The 18,993-nt window shown below is 50.2% G+C and overlaps 1 long non-coding RNA gene across 6 annotated transcripts in view; it reads left to right on the top strand.

The window, feature by feature from the left end:
- Window positions 1–17,365, top strand: part of LOC110260962 (uncharacterized) — a 28,871-nt gene extending 11,506 nt beyond the window's left edge. The window contains exons 2-7 of one of the 6 annotated variants that reach the window (XR_014805920.1): window positions 384–1,138; window positions 1,247–1,412; window positions 8,877–9,892; window positions 10,539–11,346; window positions 13,124–13,359; window positions 14,401–17,365. This is a non-coding gene — a long non-coding RNA (uncharacterized LOC110260962). Of the gene's footprint in view, window positions 1–383; window positions 1,139–1,246; window positions 1,413–8,041; window positions 9,893–10,538; window positions 11,347–12,978; window positions 14,370–14,400 lie in introns of those variants that run through there. The other 5 variants (XR_014805917.1, XR_014805921.1, XR_014805916.1 and 2 more) reach the window with 5 other exon arrangements.
- The last annotated feature ends 1,628 nt before the right edge of the window (window positions 17,366–18,993 follow it).

Here is an 18,993-nt window from a genome sequence, read left to right as displayed (position 1 = left end):
GTCTACCTCTGGTCACAAGGAGCTTTTTCCTTTTATCACACTGAGCCACGCAGATGTTCCAGCAGGTCTCTGTGGAAAAAGGTCAGGAGGCACCTTCGACCAATGGTTCTCACACTTTAGAGAGCAAAGCGATTGCGGGGCGGGACTTGCCAAAAATGCAAATTTCTGAACCATAGCTCCATATATTTGGATTCAGTATTCAGTATCCGAGGAGCGAGGGCCAGGAATCAGCATTTTCATCAGGGCATAGTGTTACCTGGACAGGGACTCCTGTGCACGCCTTCCAAGGACCCCATCTGGAGAAGAACTCATGCAGATGTAGTGGAGGTGGGCCAGCGGTGGGGAAATCTTTCCATCACTAAGCACTGGCTTCTCTCCACCAGCTACACTTAAGACCAGAAAGTCAACCAAGAGATGCTTCCCTCAGCGTTCTTAGCCTCGGCAAGAGACATCGTTTCATTTCAACAGAGAAGCAACCTCCTAAGTGACATAGGAACTCACCGATTCTTTAAGAGATCAAGAGAATCAGACAGCCTGTCTGGATTTGACCTCCAGAAGAGCTCCTTAGGAGATGTCGTTATTACCACTGAAAGTGGCCCGATGTTGAGCCCACAGAAGCTGGGCACCACCCCCTCTCCTGGGCCGTCCTCGGCAGACTGGATTCCTTATGGCCCCTGGCTCCTGAGTCAAATTCTTTGGCGGGGTGTTTGGTGCCTGCTTCATAGCTGCAAGGGAGGCTGGGGAAATTGATGAGTGGTGTTTTCCGCTTCTGTTCCAAGCGTGATCTCAGGCTTTTGTGGTGGGACGGCCCCTGAGCTGGGAGAACCAGAAGAATGTCCAGTGTCCCTCCAGACGCAGAGCCTCGATCACCATCTGAGACTTTCACGCTGTCTTTGTATTTTCCTGAGCATCACAGGAGGCCCAGAGAATACTGTTGAAGGCAGTGGTGAGCTCCCCTGTGGGCATGTAGAACAGTATCAACCTTTTTGCTGGGCTCCCTCCTCTGCATGTGAATGGGGCTCCTTTGCTCTCTTAGCAGCTCAACCTGAAGAGCTAGGGGATCCCTGAGAAGACTCATCAGGCACCATCAGCCCTCAGTAGCCCCCTGGAATGTTCTCAGAAAAAAGAGGGGAAGAAGGTGAGTGCTGTTTGTTGCATACATGCCAGCACACAGCCTGGCACATGTTAGCGCCATGAATGCCACCAGGAACTGTCAGGAGTGTTTTCTATTTTCCCCATTTTACAGGTGAGAAAACTGAGGCTCTTGAGGAATTTCTCTGGCACCACTGATCTTTGGAGCTGCTGGATACCTGAAAGCAGGTCTCGTGACATCTTTATGAGAAAACAAAGCAAAACCAAACTAAATGGAATTTAAGGACAACAAAAACATATTCAAGTTGTAGGAAGCCTGGGTGAGGAAGGGACCGTGGGGCGGGAACCTAATCTGTGTCTCCATCTTGATTTCAAAGGGCAGGATGATAGAATTTGAGGGGACAGTTTCATTAAAATCTCTGGAGCTGTTGGAGTTCCCATCGTGGCTCAGTGGTTAATGAATCCGACTAGGAACCATGAGGTTGCAGGTTTGATCCCTGGCCTTGCTCAGTGTGTTAAGGATCCAGCATTGCCATGAGCTGTGGTGTAGATTGCAGATGTGGCTCGGATTCCACGTTGCTGTGGCTCTGGTGTAGGCCGGCGGCAACAGCTCTGATTAGATCCCTAGCCTGGGAACCTCCATACGCTGCAAGAGCGGCCCTAGAAAAGGCAAAAAGACAAAAACAAAAACAAACAAAAAAAGCCTCAGGAGCTGTGGTTGCTTTGTTTTTTTTTTTTTTTGTCTTTTTGCTATTTCTTGGGCCGCTCCCAAGGCATATGGAGGTTCCCAGGCTAGGGGTCGAATCAGAGCTGTAGCCATCGGCCTACACCAGAGCCACAGCAATGTGGGATCCGAGCCGTGTCTGCAACCTACACCGCAGCTCACGGCAACGCCGGATCGTTAACCCACTGAGCAAGGGCGGGGACCAAACCCGCAACCTCATGGTTCCTAGTTGGATTCGTTAACCACTGCGCCACAACAGGAACTCCTGCTTTGTATATTTTTAAATGGGTGATCTTTGAACACCTCTGATTTGGAGCTGATGAAACTGATGGCTTGCTTTAAGCAAAGCAACCCACCCCAGGGAATGAAACCATCCCTGGTCCTAGATGAGTTCAGAGCTGAAGCTGGTGGTCAGTGACCTCCTAGCCCCCAATCCTGCCTTCCGTGTGATTCAGTAGTTAAGACAGCAGAAACGGATCGGAGTTGAAAAGCAGTATGGGCGTAGTAGAACGAGCCATGGTTCGCGAAAAGGATGTCTCAGTTAAAACCCCTGCTCCGGTGAGGAGCAGCAGGATTTTCCCCCAAGTCCTTTGAGCTGATGGAGCTTCATTTCCCTCCTGTGTCACCCAAGGGACTTCATCTGTGTCATCACCTGTCTGGGGGGTGGTGAGCAGCCACCAGGCTGTCGGCTCCACTAGGGCAGGGCACATGGTGGGCGATCAATACGTCTTTGTTGAATGAATGAATCCAGTGGGAGAAAGCTATCGCGGTGCATCTGTGTACACTCTAAAATGCTGACAGATGCTAGCGGTGTTGTGCTTTATGAGAAAGCAGGGCCTCAACTTTTGTTGCATTCAGAAGTGTCCTGTAGATCTTGTCAGAATGCAGATTCTGAATGGGAAGGTCAGGGCTGGGGCCTGGGCTTCCGAATTTCTAATAAGCTCCCGACTGATGGAGATGCTGCGAATCATGGTAGTGAGGATGGAACTAAGTGATCAGCAAATGCGCAGGTCATGCAGGATGGGGGTGGGGTGCGAGAGGGGTCCCCTAGGCCAGTGATCTGCCAATAGGAGCATGGCTCAGCTCTCTAGCTCATCCTGGTTCCAGAAATAAACCCAGTCTGATACCAGGCCTGTGAAGGGGTCGGAAGCATCTGTTCTTTCTTCTCATGGAGCAGTGAGTGCAGCCTGGCCATGGTGGTATCCCACACTGGCCATATTTGGTGATAGTGATCCCTCTGGCTGCCCGTTACGCTGAGTCACCCGTGCGTGGCACTAGCATTAATAACCACTAATACTTGTTATGTGAGGTGTGTGCTGAGCACCCAGCGCAACCTTGGCATGTGAGAGGCACTCCGGAAAAGGTAGCTACTGCTGCAGATGAGGCTTGTTGTATGAAATCTTTGCATCTCTTTTAGTTCTCTTGGCAGCGCAAGGATGTGGGCGTTAATTGTGTGGCTCTGGAATGTCTCTCTCTGGATCCTGGACATACTGGGCCTTTCTTACCTCTGCACCTTTGCTCAGAGCAGTGGTTTTCCCCTGGGCGCGGTTTCCACCCCTAGGGACATGGGACAGTGTCTGGAGCCATTTTGGGTTGTCATGATTTGGGAGGGTGGGGTTTGCTACCGGCTGCTAGTGAGAGACCACAGATGATGCCAAACATCCTACAGTGCAGTGGACATCCCGCCACAGCTAATAGTTACGGGACCTAAAATGCCATGGTGCAGGAGTTCCCACTGTGGCTCAGAGGTTTAAGAACCCAACATAGTGTCCGTGAGGTTGCAGGTTCCATCCCTGGCCTTGCTCAGTGGGTTAAGGATCTGGTGTGGTCACCAGCTGCAACATTAGCAGATGTGGCTCAAATCTGGTGTTGCTGTGGCTGTGGTGTAGGCCAGCAGCTGCAGCTCTGATTCTACCTCTGATCTCGGAACTTCCTCATGCAGCAGGCGACGCCCTAAAAGGGACAGAGCAAGGAAGGAAGGAAAGAAAGAAAGGGAAAGGGAGAGAGAGAGAGAAATGCCATAGGGCTTACGCTGAGAACTTCTGGATTTGTTTTTCCAGAATTCTTTCCCCAGTTCCACCTGTGAATTATCTACAGTTCTCTAAGCTGACTTTGGAATAATCTCCTTATGCTATTTTCCCAACTTTTAAGACTGAGAGCATCTCTAATGCTGTGGGTTCAAATCTAGGCTGGGAGAGCTTCCCCACCGTTCCCACACCCTAGCCAACTGCCCTTTATGATGAGGGGTCGTGGGCAGGGCGGTTGTGTTGGCTGTTCAGCATGGGTAGAGGAAGGGAGAAGAGGGCCCACTGGCTCTATGCCTGTGTTGTCTGTTCCAGGCCCCAGAGCTCTCGTCTGCTTCCTCCTTTGCTCTGGGTCGGCTCAGGGTCTACCCGGAGTAAGGAGGCAGAACGCTTAGCCTCCTCTTGGCTGCACCATACACTTTTTTTTTTTTTTTTTTAAAGACAGAAGGAGGGGCGTTCCCATGGTGGCTCAGCAGAAACGAATCAGACTAGCATCCGTGACGACGCAGATTCAATCCCTGGCCCCGCTCAGTGGGTTAAGGATCCAGCATTGCTGTGGCTGTGGTGTAGGCCGGCAGCTGCAGCTCTGATTGGACCCCTAGCCTGGGAACTTCCATATGCTGTGGGTAAGGCCCTAAAATGACCAAAAAAAAAAAAAAATTAAAAATAATAAAAAAATAAAGACAGAAGGAGGGAGAAAAAATCATGCCAGGCAACTAGTTTGGTGGCAGAAGGTCTTGCCATCTCCAAAAAGTGAGGAGGTCGGCAGGATGCGGCGTGGCCTCCCCGGGAGAACTGCATTTGGGATGCAGGGGCTCTGCAACCCTGCACCCCATCCCCCCACCACCAGGAGCCACCCCCCATCCCCCCACCACCAGGAGCCACCACCCACCCTCCATCAGGCGTTCCTGGGAGATCTGCTCTCTCAACCCGCTACTAACTACAGGAATAAAATGGGGGAGGGGTCCTTGGCCCTGGCCCAGGTCAGCGCTGGGGAGCCTGGGCAAAGCAGTTGAACAGCAGAAGGGCATGTCCATTGGCAAGTGGGAGGCCAGGTGACCGGCTGGAGACATGGAGACATGATACCTCCTGGAAATGGCTTCTTTGATGCGAGTTTGTGCAGAATCAGGGGCAGGGGCGCTGTGTCAGTTATCAGGGAGGATAGACAGACCCGCCATGGGACCAGCCTCCATCGTGTCGCTGCTGGCGATGGTGCCATCTGTGTCTGGCCTGAGAAATGGCCATGCTGCAGGCACCTCCGTCAACGCATCTTATTGATCTGCCGTGCTCCTGCCTCCTGGGACTGAGGGAGGAGGAGTAAAAAGTCAGGAGCTGCCGCCGCACAGCCCCAGTGTTGTGGTCTTGGTGGCTGAGGGCACCCCCTCCCCCAGTAGGTAGCAAGATAGTCCTCAAGGCTCTGCTCCCCTCCGGATCACCATTCTGTCCCCCAGCAGGGACACCCCGGACCTGCCAGCACAATAGCCTTTCAGAAAGATGCATGCCTCTTCTGATTTTTTTTTCCTCATCGAAGAGGCTGTGATTCATTTTGCCATCATTGACACATTGGACCTCTGTTAAATTAGGATTGAAAGCAATTAATCTGGGGCAGAACGCCTGAGAATCCCATTCATAAATAATGCTTTCCCTTAGCACCTCTGGTGCTTGTGTGCCTGGGGAGATTTTCAAACCCAAAGCCTGCAGCCCAAACTCACAGAAGGGAGTATGTACCCACCCAGCCCTCTTCTGCATGTGCATGCAATTAAATGGCCAAGATCAATATATCACCATAAGCACTGAGGCGCCGTGTTTATGGTATGTACATGAGAGTTTATAATGTAGAAGAGATGGGATCCACCACTAGCTCCAACCAGAGCGTAAAACCCATCTTCCAAATGAAAAACATGGGAGTTCCCCTTGTGGCGCAGTGGGTTAAGAACCTGACATCACGTCTGCAAGGAGGCGGGTTCAATCCCTGGCCTCCCTCAGGGGCTTAAGGATCCTGCATTGCTGCAAGCTGCAGTGTAGGTTGCAGATGCTGCTTGGATCTGGCCTTACTTCTTAGAAAGAAAGCACTCAAGGATCCAGCATGGTGGTGAGCTATGATGTAGGTTGCAGATGCAGCTTGGATCCTGCATTGCTGTGGCTGTGGCATAGGCTGGCAGCTGTAGCTCCAATTTGACTCCTAGCCTGGAAATTTCCATATGCCATGGGGGCAGCCCTAAAAAAACAAAAACAAAAATGAAACCCAAAAAAGCACAAAGGCACGTTCGTAAAAGTTCTGTCTTGGGGCTGTTAAGGCTGCACAGAAGGATCAGTTGAGGATAGGCAGGTAGGAATTAGAGCCAGAATGTGTGAGGTGTGGGGAGAGGGACATCCCCGCCCGAACCACTAACTGAGGTATAGCTGAGTGGTTAAGGATGTGGTTAATCATAGCAGTTAATCAAGGCTCCATCACTTGTTAGTTCTATGACCTTGGGCAAGTCACCTGCGTTCTCGGAGCATCAGTTTGTTAATAGCAATAATTGCACCTGGCTTCATAAGAAGGTTGTAAGGATTAAAGGAATGAATGGGCAGAAAATGTGTAGCCCATCCCTGGGATTTAAGAACAGCTCAATCCATGTAGGGAAGAAGAAAAGGATGCTGCTATTGATGGTGGTGCTGATGGCAGTGATTCCTTGGTGTCTCAAAAGTACCCATTGACAATGGACAGTCACAGGCTCTACTGCTCCAACTCTTACCTGTCAGGTAAAAAGCAGGTTCAACCGCTTCAAAGCGTGCTTGGAGGGAAAGTGGCCAGGCCGAGCAGGGACAGGGCATGTGTTTGAACTCCAGAGCTGGTCTTGGACTTGTGCCCTCGAGCCCTCGTCTCTTCACTGCCCTGTCTTCCTCGTGCTGCCCACTGGCTGCGTGTCCCCAGGTTGCACAGCAATTCTCCCGGGAGGGTTGGTGCACCGCGGTTAAGAGGGAGAATTGGCTGCCCACATCATCACTCAGCTTTCTTGTTCGTTTGGTGTGGCTGGGGGAGAATCTGTGCCTTCCTTCCCTCACATGCCTCAAGTGTCACCAATTCCTGGTGAATATGGCAGACAGGGGACCCCAAGCAGCCAGAATCTGAGTGCCGAGGGGAGAGTTGCCAATTCGGCAACTAGGATTCTGTGTACCCTTTTCTGGTCAATTAAAACCTTGTGTTTAACTCAGATCATCCCTTCCCGGGGGCCATCTGAGTCTGTAATAATCTCAAGAGCTGACACGTACTGAGCCAGGCATTCAGGGCGATGCTTTACAAGGGCAATTTCAGTTCAGCTTCACAACAGCCTTACAAAGGAGGCCCTTTCTATCTGGCAGCCTTCTTGGCTGCGAGCAACCCAGGCTGACTTGCTCTTCCAGCAGGAGGGAGTTTATCAGAAGGGTATCGGGGGCTACCAATATCAGTGATAACTGTTGTAGCTCAGGATAGTTGGCCTCATGGTCACTGTCAGAAGGCTGGAATTCAAGGCTGTGGAAAGGCGCTGGGACCAGTGAAGCCCAGAAAGCTGGGCGGCAGGAGAGAACTGGTCCAGGTGCCACCTGTGTGGCTTTGATCATAACCTTCCAGTCTTCTCCAGGCCCTAGTCACTCAATCTGGATTGGTTGAGTTTGGCATCGAGACTTGCCATGTGGCTGGGACAGGGCAGGAAAGAAAAAAAAAAAAAATCTTGTCTGTTAAGCGTAACGGATACCAGACTGGCTCTATTTTTCATCAATACTACACCCCACTGGGGATTCCCCCAAAGGAGTTGACTCTCTGGGGGCATTGGATTCTAGATAGCCCCAAATTGGCAAATCACATTAATGGCCTCAATGTACAGAATGCTCTGAAGGATTGGGTAGATTGCCAGATCTCACACTTACCATGTGGCAGAGCAGGGATTTGCACTCCGAACTCTCAGAGTCCCGATGCTGAGCTCTTAACCAGGAAGAGCTTCCTTTCAGCAGGGAGCTGCCTCCCCTACGATGAACCCAGCTAACGGTGACACTATACCTGTCTCAGACTGATCTAACAGTGGGGAAACTTATTAGCCTCCAGGTCCTGTGCTGGTGAATCCAGGGCCTCAACTATGACATCAGGGGCCCGTGCCAGCCTCATCCATGTGGCTGCAAACTGGCAGTCGCAAGCATTGGGCCTCTTGCTTCCTTGTTCATGTCCCATCAGGGAAAGAGGGGGTAGACTTTCCTCCTCTCTCTCTCTAAAATGGATGAAAGAGGAGTTCCCATTATGGCTCAGCAGTAACAAATCTGACCAGGATCCATGAGGATGCGGATTCAGTCCCTGGCTTTGCTCAGTGGGTTAAGGATCTGGCATTGCCGAGAGCTGTGGTGTAGCTTGCAGACGTGGCTCGGGTCCCACGTTGGTGTGGCTAGAGGTGTAGGCCAGCAGCTGTAGTTCCAGCTTGACTTCTAGCCTGGGAACTTCCTTATGCCAAGGGTGCAGCCCTAAAAAAAAAAAGACAAAAATAAGATAAAATAAAAAGAATGTTCTCCGAAGCCACCAGTAAATCTCTCCTTCAATCTCACTGGCCAGAATTGGGTTATGTGGCCACTCCTAAAATGCAGGCTGGATATGATTAACCTCAGACCTGTCATCGAAGCTGGGGGTCAAGCCAAAGCCTTCATGGCCTTTCCAGGATGACAGAGAGGAGGTTCAAGTATCGGGGCATTGACCATGATCCACCATGGGAATGATAATGCACTTAAATACCCATAAACGTGTGTGAGTGTAAATCACATTTTACTTATAACAAGGATTCAGGCCAGTCCATATATTCTCCACTACTGATACTTGTGATCCAGTCTCTCTCTCTTTCTCTAGCTAATAAATGCTTTTATTTCATAACTGCAGTATAGACAGAATGAAGACATTATTTGTTCCTTGTTGTTTCCAGCTGGGACTTAGAATCTGGCCAATCGCTGGCCCAAACTCATCTCTTATAGACACTCAGCCCTGGAACTTTGCTAACCACGTTCCATTACATGTAGAGGTTCATTTTACTTTTCAGTGTTGTTTTTAAACACAGCTTGTCTCCTTCTGACAGAGTTACTCTTGGTTTGGAGTAGGATGAGGACAGGGCAGAAAAAAATCTCACCAAAGCATGACTTTTTCCGAGTGGACAGGCTTCCCAGAGCACTGTTTGTCAGGATGCTGTGGGTTGCCAGCAACAGAAGCTCACATTGAAACAGTTTACAGAAGAGGGGACCTAAATAGATACTGGAATATCTTGAAAAAGATGCAACAAGGCCTCGGGAAGCAGTGAAATGAGGGGCTCAAATGGCATCAGAATGCCCCCTCTCTCACTGTGCTTCTCACGGAGCCCCTGCTCCATCTTATCCACCTGCAGACCGACTTCTTCCATCTCTGACCCCGTTATGGAAGGGAGTGGGGCTGCCGAGAACAATCCTTCCCCCGCCCCAATGTTGGATATTCTTTCGCAGTTTTAATTTCAAGGATCCTTGGAGGGTCTAGAATGGGCTCCACGAGGCTCAAGTGCCCGTCCCCAGGCCTGCCGCCTGTGGTCAGGACTCACCTTGGACTTGCAGAGTGACTCCCTCGATGACCATGTAAAAGGTGGGAGAGATGGGAGGACAATCCCAGAGACTCTGTCATAATCATCTCGTGCCCATGAGGGAATGAGGGGTGACAGGCGAGGAGAAGGGCATTTTCCTTGTGATTCCACGGACTTGACTCTGCCCAGCGTTTTCCAGGGAGACTTGTCTCTGTGACCTCACCCTTTCCTCCTGAGGATTCTCTGAGGATACTGCTAGATCTTTCAGGAGATGGTGGTTAACAGAGTTGGATACAGGAACATGGTCCAGTCCCTGCCCTCAAGAGACTCCAGACTGGTCAGTGAGACAGATACGGACAGAACTCAACAGGGCTCCCAAGGACCTCAGCTGTTACACTCACTGTGTACCTTGCCAGTTACCTAGGCATGGGCTTCTTGAGTTTTCTAGGCTGTGTCTAGACCTCCACCAGGCTCCGGACCCTAGTTCTTCTGACACTGCATGGATGTGGCAGGTAAGTGATGGAATAAACTTTCCTCCGTTCAGAATGAGGGGAGTGCCAAAGAGCTGGCTGCTTTGAAGAGGGGAGAGCTTGGCTCTTTCCAACTGGAGGACTGGGAAAGTCATCCCAGATGTGGTACCACTGAGCTGTGTGGAGAGGGGTCTGCAGATGGGGAGGAGGGAAGTCAATGAGAAGCAGAAAGGTGGGACTCCAACTCCCCCTGGTACTTCTGTCCCTGGCCGGGGCTCTGACCACTTAGGATACTCCTTAGAGCACAATCTAAGTGAGAACAATGAAATCCGAGCTGTCCCAAGAAGTCAGCACCTGTTTGGTGTCCTGCACGCCTTTCAGGCCCTTTGTGTATTTCTAAATAGACAATCTCATTCATTTTCACAACGGGCACTAAGAGACCAGGAGGGGAGGATGGGCTTAGGAGGAGCCCTGGGCAGGAGTGTCTGAAAGCAGGTGGGAGGCAAGCCTCTGAGGTTTCAACCAGCCTCCCAGCCATTTCTCCCAGCAACACACCATGTGCCCCTGGGCAAGTCTTCTCCCTTCGCTGTGACCCAAGGTCTTCTTTATAGCAAGAGGACATGGGATTCAGTTACCACTGCGGTACCTTCTAGCTCTAACATCGCATGCTCCCTACTGTGCCCTACAGGAAGTGCCCAGTTCCTAAGAAGGATGGTGGTTGGCCTGAGTTCTTCAGCAAGTTGGAGAAGTTTCTGGAAGGTACACCCATTGTGAGCAGTAGGAGGATGAGATCCGTGTTTTCATGTTTACCACGGTGAGAGGTAGATGCTCAGGGGAGATGCTGAATGAATCAGTGCAAGTTTCCAGACTCCTGAGTTCGCACATGCCATGGATTGATGTGTCCCCTCCCTCCAGATTCATACCTTGAAATCCTAACTCCCAATGTGACAGTATTAGAGGTGGCATCTTGGGAGAGTAATTAGGTCATAAAGATGGAGCCCTTATGAATGGGGTCGGTGCCCAAATCAAAGGGACCCTCTTTCCACCGTGTGGAGGACACGATGAGAAGACCGTGGTTGGCACGCTGGAAGGGGACCCTCGCCCAACCATGCTTGCCCTCTGCATCTCAAGCTTCCAGCCTTCAGAACTGTGAGAAATACATTTCTGTAGTTTAGAAGCCACCTGATCGAGGTACGTTTTCATAGCAGGCTGAGCCAGCTAAAACATATCGATTCCAGCGCCTGCTGCCTTTCTGTTGAGCTTTCAGGGAGAAGCCCTCCACTTCCTCACCAGGACAATCTGTTCCTCGGTGGGGATTAAACACTGTTTTATAATTGATATCATAACTGACCCGGGAGCGAGAAGTTGGGACTTACCTTCAATCTCCCATGAGGATCTGGAGCCAGTGCAGCTCACAGGAGACGCAGGGCTGCAGTGCAGAGGAAACCATTCAACGTGTGTATGTGAAAAAACTTCCAAGCTATGGGACAGCACAGGTGAGTGGTTTTGCATCTTTTTTTTTTTTTTTTTTTTTTTTTCCTTTTTGTAACCACACCTGCAGCTTATGGAAGTTCTCGGGTCAGCAGTGGAATCAGAGCTGCAGCTGCCGGCCTACACCACAGCCATGGCAATGCCAGATCCGAGCCACATCCGAGACCTACATCACAGCTTGTTTCGATGCTGGATCCTTAATCCACTGAGCGAGGCCAGGGATTGATTGAACCACATCCTCATGGATACTCGTTGGGGTCTTAACCCACTGAGATACCACGGGAACTCCGGGTGGGTTTGCATCTTAAGGACTAAATGCTGTTGGGTTTTCCAGAGAATGGCAGCACTGTGGAGATGGCTCTAGGAGAGGAGAGCAGGGTCATGTGGCCAGAGGGCTGCCGAGCACAGGAGGCAGGAGCCAGGGAGCCCAGGGGTAGGGTGATCCTGGCTCTATACCAAGGACGACGCAATATTTCCGAAGGTTCATTGGGATGAACTCAGGCCAAGGTCAGCCTATAAACAGGAGAATCTTCTTTCCTATTTCAGCTAGATTTTCTTTATTTGCATTCATATATTTGCTGGTTCACTCGTCACAAGATTTCCGGCAGCACCTTTGCAGCATGAAAGAATGACCCTTTCTCTTCTAGAGAAAGATCCTTAATCTTTAATTCAGGGGCTTTCAAACTTTTCTGAACATGACCTGCTCTGAAAAAATACATTTTACATCAGGATCTAGTGCAAATGAACATGGATAATACTGAAACAAGAGCTTCAAACACCAAAAGCTTGCCCTTAATGTATGTGATGTGTGCCTCTTTTTTGGGGGGGGGGCTGCACCCTCAGAAGTTCCAAGGCTAAGGGTCAAATTGGAGCTCTAGCTGCTTCACACAGCCACAGCCACAGCAATGCCAGATCCTTATTCTCCTGAGCCAAGGATCGACCCTGCATCCTCACAGATACTTGTTGGGTTCGTTACCACTGACCCATCATCAGAACTCCTGTGATGTATTTTTTTTTTTTTTTTGTCTTTTGTCTTTTTAGGGCCACACCTGTGGCACATGGAGATTCCCAGGCTAGGGGTCTAATCGGAGCTGCAGCCTAAATCACAGCCACAGCAATGCCAGATCTGATCCGCATCTTCGACCTACACCACAGCTCACAGCAACGTCAGATCCTTAACCCACTGCAACCTCATGGTTCCTAGTCGGATTCATTTCTGCTGTGACGACAGCGGAACTCCATGTGATTCATTCCTAACACAATGGTTCCCAAGATGTGGTCCTGAATCAGCAGCAGCAACAGCACCTGGGAACTTGTTAGCAATGCAAATTCTCAGGCTCCACCCTCCGTTCTCAGAACACCCTCCAGAAGTTCTGGCTGCTTTATTAAGCCTTTCCAAGTGTTTCTGAGGCATGCTAAAGCTGGAGAAAAACAATATCATATACTTGTCTATTTCATTTTTAAAAAAAGTGTTATTTGGGGCCCACGCCTTGGGGACTTAACATTACCTTTCGACTTTAGAAAACCTCGGAGGCTGCCCCCAGGCTTTCTTCCTTCTCCCCTTTCCAAAACCATCCCCACCCTCTGCTCTTGAAAACCCCAACCAGACCCACGTCCTTTCCCCTTCTCGACTCCAGCCCTCTGTGTTAGACACTCCTGCTGGAAGCCTTCCTTCTCCGCACTCGCAGAGCTGGTTCAAGCCCCATGAGGGTTCTTGGCTCCGATGCCCTTCCCCTCAGAGACACTGTCCCAACGGGGCTGTTCTTTCGTCATTGCCCTCAGCACCCTCGACACTTGTCTGCCTCCAGTTGACCGAAGCTTCATCCAACAATGCCTGGCATATAGTGGGTCCTCGATACATACTTGTTGAGAAAAAGAAGAAATTAATGATTGACTCTCCACCAGACATATCTGGGAAGACATCATAATCACCAGAGCAGTATTTGGAATCCATAAAGCCCCGCTCGCCTCTCGGACCTGGCGCTTCCCAGTGAGAATCCTTGTCACTGTTTTGGAAGGTGAGAAAAAGACGTGGCGCATCCCCTGTCTGAGGTTCCTTGGCTTGCCAGCCCTCCGCCATTCTGGTGGGTAATATTTTCATCAGGGAAATGTGGAAGGAAGAGCACCAGCCTCAAGTTAGGGCACTTGGGTTCAAGGCAGGGTTCACAGCCTGGCTCTTAGGAAAGCCCATCGTGTCTTCAGCCTCAATACCACTGGGGTCACAAAACCCGTATAAACTCCCTTGTAGCACTGTCAAGGGACAACTAGGAGGCGACTTACGAACATGCCACTTGCTATAAAGGAGTCACAGCCTTTGCTAATTTTTTTTTCTCCGTTTTGGCAGCACCAGCAGCATATGGAAATTCCCGGGCCAGGGATCGAACCCGAGCCACAGCTGCAACCTATACCACAGTTTGTGGCAACACCAAATCCTTAGCCCACTGAGGGAGGCCAGGGATTGCACCTGCATCCTCACAGACATGGTGTGGGTTCTTAACTCTCTGAGCCACAACGGGAACTCCCAAAGATCCACAGCCCTAACCTCTAAGGTACTGACCCATAAGCCATATTTGTAACCTTACCCACCGCCCTCCCAAGGAAGCTGCCAGGAGTGTGGGGCTGGAAGTCCCTGGTGAGAGCGAACAAACCTGAAAATACCTGCATGGCTCCTAGAAAGAGTCCTGAGCCTCAGGGTCTAAAGGAGGGCTTTGGCGATTTGCATACTGATTTGCATATCCTTTGCCGTCCCTGGGAGGCTGGTGGCTGATCCCTCCTCCTCCAGCCCTCCTCGGCCTCTACACCTCCCGACTGGAGCCCAGCCTGGAAAAATGGTGGGTTGGGCCCCGCCTGCATTCCCCCCCCCCCCCCACTCGCTGCCCCCACTGCCTTCCCCCACCTCCCGGAAGCTGGGATGTGGGCAAATGTCATCGTGCAGAGAGCTCTAGGGCCACACTGCCTGATGGATGGCAGGCCTTAAGCGTGACTGAGCTTTCACAGCTAAAACCATTAAAGGTTATTCTCCTTTTAATTCTTTGTGGTCGTTCTCACTCCTTCCTTAGAGAAACCTCTGATTTTCACTTGCGAGACGCTCGGCTGCGCTTGTCATACCCAAAAAGGTGATTTCAGTTCTCCGATGCCAAAGAACCTTTTCTGCTGATCAAAACACAGCTGCAGAGGCCCGTGTGATCTGCTAATGGGCACCCCAGCTCTGGGGTATGTCTGTCTGTACCTGGGAAAATAGATATAATTAGGATAACGGATATCATATGTATATGCAAATGCAGCAGGTAAAAATGACTCGCAATGAGATAGGGCTCCTGTTTGCCAAATCCCATCAGACCAGCTGTGCAGCTGAACCAAAGCCGACCCCATCACTACCCCTTCCCCACCTTGCCTTCTGCAGAACCAGCTCTCGTGCCCTCTCTCTCTCTCTCTTTCTCTTTTTTTTTGGTTTGTTTGTTTTTTGTTTTTTGTCTTTTTAGGGCCACACCTGCAGCATATGGAGATTACCAGGCTAGGGACTGAATCGGAGCTGTAGCCCCTGGCCTACACCACAGCCACAGCAACATGGGATCTGAGCTGAGTCTGCAACCTACACCACAGCTCATGGCAACACCAGATCCTTAACCCACTGAGGGAGGCCAGGGATCAAACCTTTGTCCTCATGGAAGCTAGTCGGGTTCATTAACCACTGAGCCACGACTCCTGGTGCCCTCTCTTCATCCCCTTTCCTTTCCTCCCCTCTGCTGGACCCCTCATGTATGTAATTGGGTTTTGTTTTCATATAAAAATAGTTATTCATATTTTCCTGAAAAGTCTCCTTCAGTAGCTCCGGATCTGATGAGGATGCAGGAATCTTAGCATCTCAGAGGCAAACTCGGGAAAGAAGGACAGGAGAGATCCTTTAATAAGACTTCTGTCCCCACAGTAGCAACATTGTGACCAAAGAGGACCTGGCAAATGATGATGGGGACCGAATTGCCTTTTTCGAAGGCAGCTACTCCATTGGGAGGGCCTGGGGTCAGGAGGCAAGAATGTTCAGGTTTGAGTTGAGTTGTGTGTTTGCTTCTTCCTGGTGTGGTGAGCTTGGGCGAGTGGCTTATCTCCCTGTGCCCTGGGTTCCTCACCCTAACATGGACACAACCCCAGGGACGGAAAGGGCCTGGCAAGCTGCACGCTCTCAGATGATGTGTTTCTCTGTAACGGGTTCATGGCAGGCGGAAGAGAGTCAAGGGTCAGGCCCAGGTCCTTGCTCCATTACACCCTCCATTTATGCCCTTCACTGCCTGAGCCTCAGTTTCCGCATCTGTAAAGTGGCCTAAAGGTGTCTATTTTCCTGGGCTGTTAGGAAGGTCAAAGAGACAGTGAATAGAGGTCGTGGTGTATCACCGTAAACCGCGGAATCTAGTTGGGTATATGGAGTTACAGCGTCTGCATCTCTAGGGAGCCCTGGGCCCGACCTCACAGGTTGGAGATGGGTTCAAGAGAACCTTGCTCCCATCTAGCCTGTGAAAATCACTCAAAACTCGAGGCAGGCAACATGGGCACTGTGGGGTTTTTTGTTTGTTTGTTTGTTTGCCTTTTAGGGCTGCACCTGCGGCATACGGAAGTTCCCAAGCTAGAAGTCCAGTCGGAGCTGCCGCTGCCGGCCTGCATCACAGCCACAGCAACTTGGCCTCCTCGCCTCATCTGCAACCTACAGCACAGCTCATGGCATCGCCGGATCCTTAACCCACTGAGTGAGCCCACATCCTCGTGGATACTGATTGGGTTTGTAACCCACTGAGGCACCACAAGAACTCCATGGGCACTGATTTTAATGAAGCTGTGCAGGCATTCAATGTGGGCAGCCAGCTTCTGCCAAATTATGATGCTCTGCATATGGACATCTGACTTTTAGGCTGGGATTGGGACCTTTCTCATTTTTGTATGCTCTGTGCTTCGCACAGTGCCTAGTGCATCGGAGATGCTCAAGAAATATTTATCAGTTGCCTAAATCAATGGATGAGTCAATGTTGAATCACATTATAGATTTATTTCTCTGCCCTATGGACAGAGTAGCGAGGGCTGTCAGAGTCCTGGTCCCTCTACCAATGGCGAGGAAGACACTGCACAGGGCAGGTGGACTCTGAAGTCAGAATCACACTCAAATCTGGTTCTGCCATTTCCTAGCAGCGATTCAAACCCTGTTTGAACTTCGGCATAAGAAAACTTGCAGAGCCCCAGTTTGCCTCCTCTGTAAAGTGGGGATCCAAAGAGTACCTCCTTTCTAAGGTCCTGGAGCCGATTTCTTAAACTTGTACTTGACCGTGCCTGCAGATTCCTGCGAGGAAGGTAGGGAAATCGAAGCAGGTCTTCTACCTTCCGCTCTGCGCTTCCTCCCTCATCACCATGCGGATGCCGGGCAAATTTCAGACCCGGTCCGGTCTCAAGCCCCGGAAGTGAATCTGATCCTCAGTCTAACTGGGGCATCGATGTCCTTTATGCTGGTGAAGGCATCGATATATGTTCAATAGCATACGTCTTAAATAAACATCTAAACGCCGTATTACAGATGATGAAAGTCATTTCCGCACCGAAGATTATCTCACACGATCATGTTTCCATCATTATCTGGGGCCTCTGTATTTGGCAAATCTCCGGAGCTATTTAAATGATAGCATTAGTCCTAATACCGTATAAAATGACTAGTTCCTCAGGGTGGGTTTATTTTTAATAGTGTATGTCAGCAGCAAATAGCTCAGAAGACCCCAGAGGAAAAAGCACAGCTCATGCTCTCGCGGAAGTGATGATATGGATATATTTAATATCTATATAAAAAACCTTTTAGGCGCCATGGTGACATCGACCTGGATAGTTAGACATGTACTGGCAAAATCCTGGGCTGTTTATGGGGCGCGATGCAGTGTGCATGGCAGGACCCTTTTGAGGCTGTTCAGAGTCAAATTTGGGCTTCGACAATCTTTGACAGACATTTGACCCTGGTCGTAAAATACTCTGAAACACATACTGAAAGAATAAAAATCACTTCCTTTTTTTTTTCATGAATCTGTTGATAAGTTTGCTGTGCTATTAAAATGTTTAATCACTTGCCTCCAGCAAGAGTAACCTTCCATCTGAAGTTGCAGTTTATTAGAGCGCCTAGAATATACTGGCTATTTACCCAAAAGATGGCGGTGGCGGGGGTCGGGGGGATCCTTAGAGGGAAAAGAAGCCGCATGTCAAAATCAAGCATAGAGTCATGAATGACTGCGTTGAAAGCAAAGGTGATCTTGGAGCCTGTGGCAGGAGGACATAATGTAAAATCTGCACCCAAGTTCCCAACCTGAATGCACAGGGTCAAGTCTTGGAGTGGCAGGTCCCGCCAAAGCTGCAGCCCTGGGGTGGTTGCTGGTGCCACCGGGCATGTACCAGGGAGGGGCGAAGGGGCAGCAGGAATGGAGCTGCTTGCTAGGACTGTCTTCCTTCCAAGCAAAGGCCCACCTCTCTGCTTCAGGGTGTGGTTTCAGCTTCGCTTGCACCATCTGTTGCCTCTGGACTTCATGGAAATGGACCTCACTCCAGCCTTTCAAACTTGACCCGAGGCAAACTGAGTTCTGGGCTGGGGGATGCCTGTGAGGCAGTGAATGCTATCAGACTCTGGGAACCACAGTCCTCTTCTGGCCAGCGAGGCATAACAGCATGGACCTCACCCTTGGAGGAAGGACTATGGAAGACCCTTGGATGACAGCAAATAACATCCAACCCCTTCTGGTAACTGGTCATTCCGGACCATGCCTTGAAAGGCACCTGGAATAATGAGCCACCTGGTTACTATGTCACAAGTCTCTAGAAACTGATGTATAAAGATATAGAGAATGTCCTATACATCATGCTGGTCCTTGGCTCTCCAAATAGCTAAAATTCCTTTTTAGAATCAAATAATTCTATCTCAAACTAGGTGAAAAGGAATAACAGGTATTCTGGCAGGAAAGGATACGAGAGCCCAGGACATTTGGGAAAAGTACTTGGTGTGCCTGCGGTATGCAGAAATTCCCAAGCCAGGGATCGAACCAGCACCCCAGCTGTAACCAGAGCCATAGCAGTGCCAATGCGGGATCCTTAACCTGCTGAGCCACGAGGGAAATACACATCTTGAAGAGTCACGGGGTCTATCAACATCCATCTAATATGTTCTGGAGTGAAAATCTAGCCAACCAGACAGAGCCTAGACGAGTCACTCTGCTCAAGCCAGCGTTTCCCCCAAATCGTTTGGCTACGTATTCCTTTCTTCACAGAATGGCTGGCATCAGTCTTAACCCTGTGAAACCCAGCTTAAGAGTCACTGCGTGGCAGGCAGAATTCTAAACGTGCTTGTCCCCTTTCCAAGATTCTCTTCTTCTTCTGGTTATTCCGTCAAACCCTGATGCAAGTACAGCTGAGAAGGAATTTTGCCCATGGGATGGAAGTCCTCGTACATTGACTTAACAACGGGGAGATTATGTGGGTGGGCCTGACCTAATCAGTTGAGTCCTTGATTGAAAGAGGGCGAAGGATTTGAAATCCCCTCCTTGGCTTTGAAGGTGAAGAGGGAAGGACTGTGAATGGCCTGAAGTAGCCAAGCGTGACCTCTCCAGGGCAGCCAGCAGAAACGTGGGGACATCAGACCTGCA

The sequence above is a fragment of the Sus scrofa genome, chromosome 6, assembly GCF_054392235.1.
Source record: "Sus scrofa isolate SSC_HxYL_T2T_F1_AM1 chromosome 6, Sscrofa_HxYL_maternal_Yorkshire_Landrace_v2.0, whole genome shotgun sequence".
Taxonomy (NCBI): Eukaryota; Metazoa; Chordata; class Mammalia; order Artiodactyla; family Suidae; genus Sus; species Sus scrofa.
The sequence above is the reverse complement of the archived record's forward strand: the minus strand, read 5'-3'. Positions and strand labels throughout refer to the sequence as shown.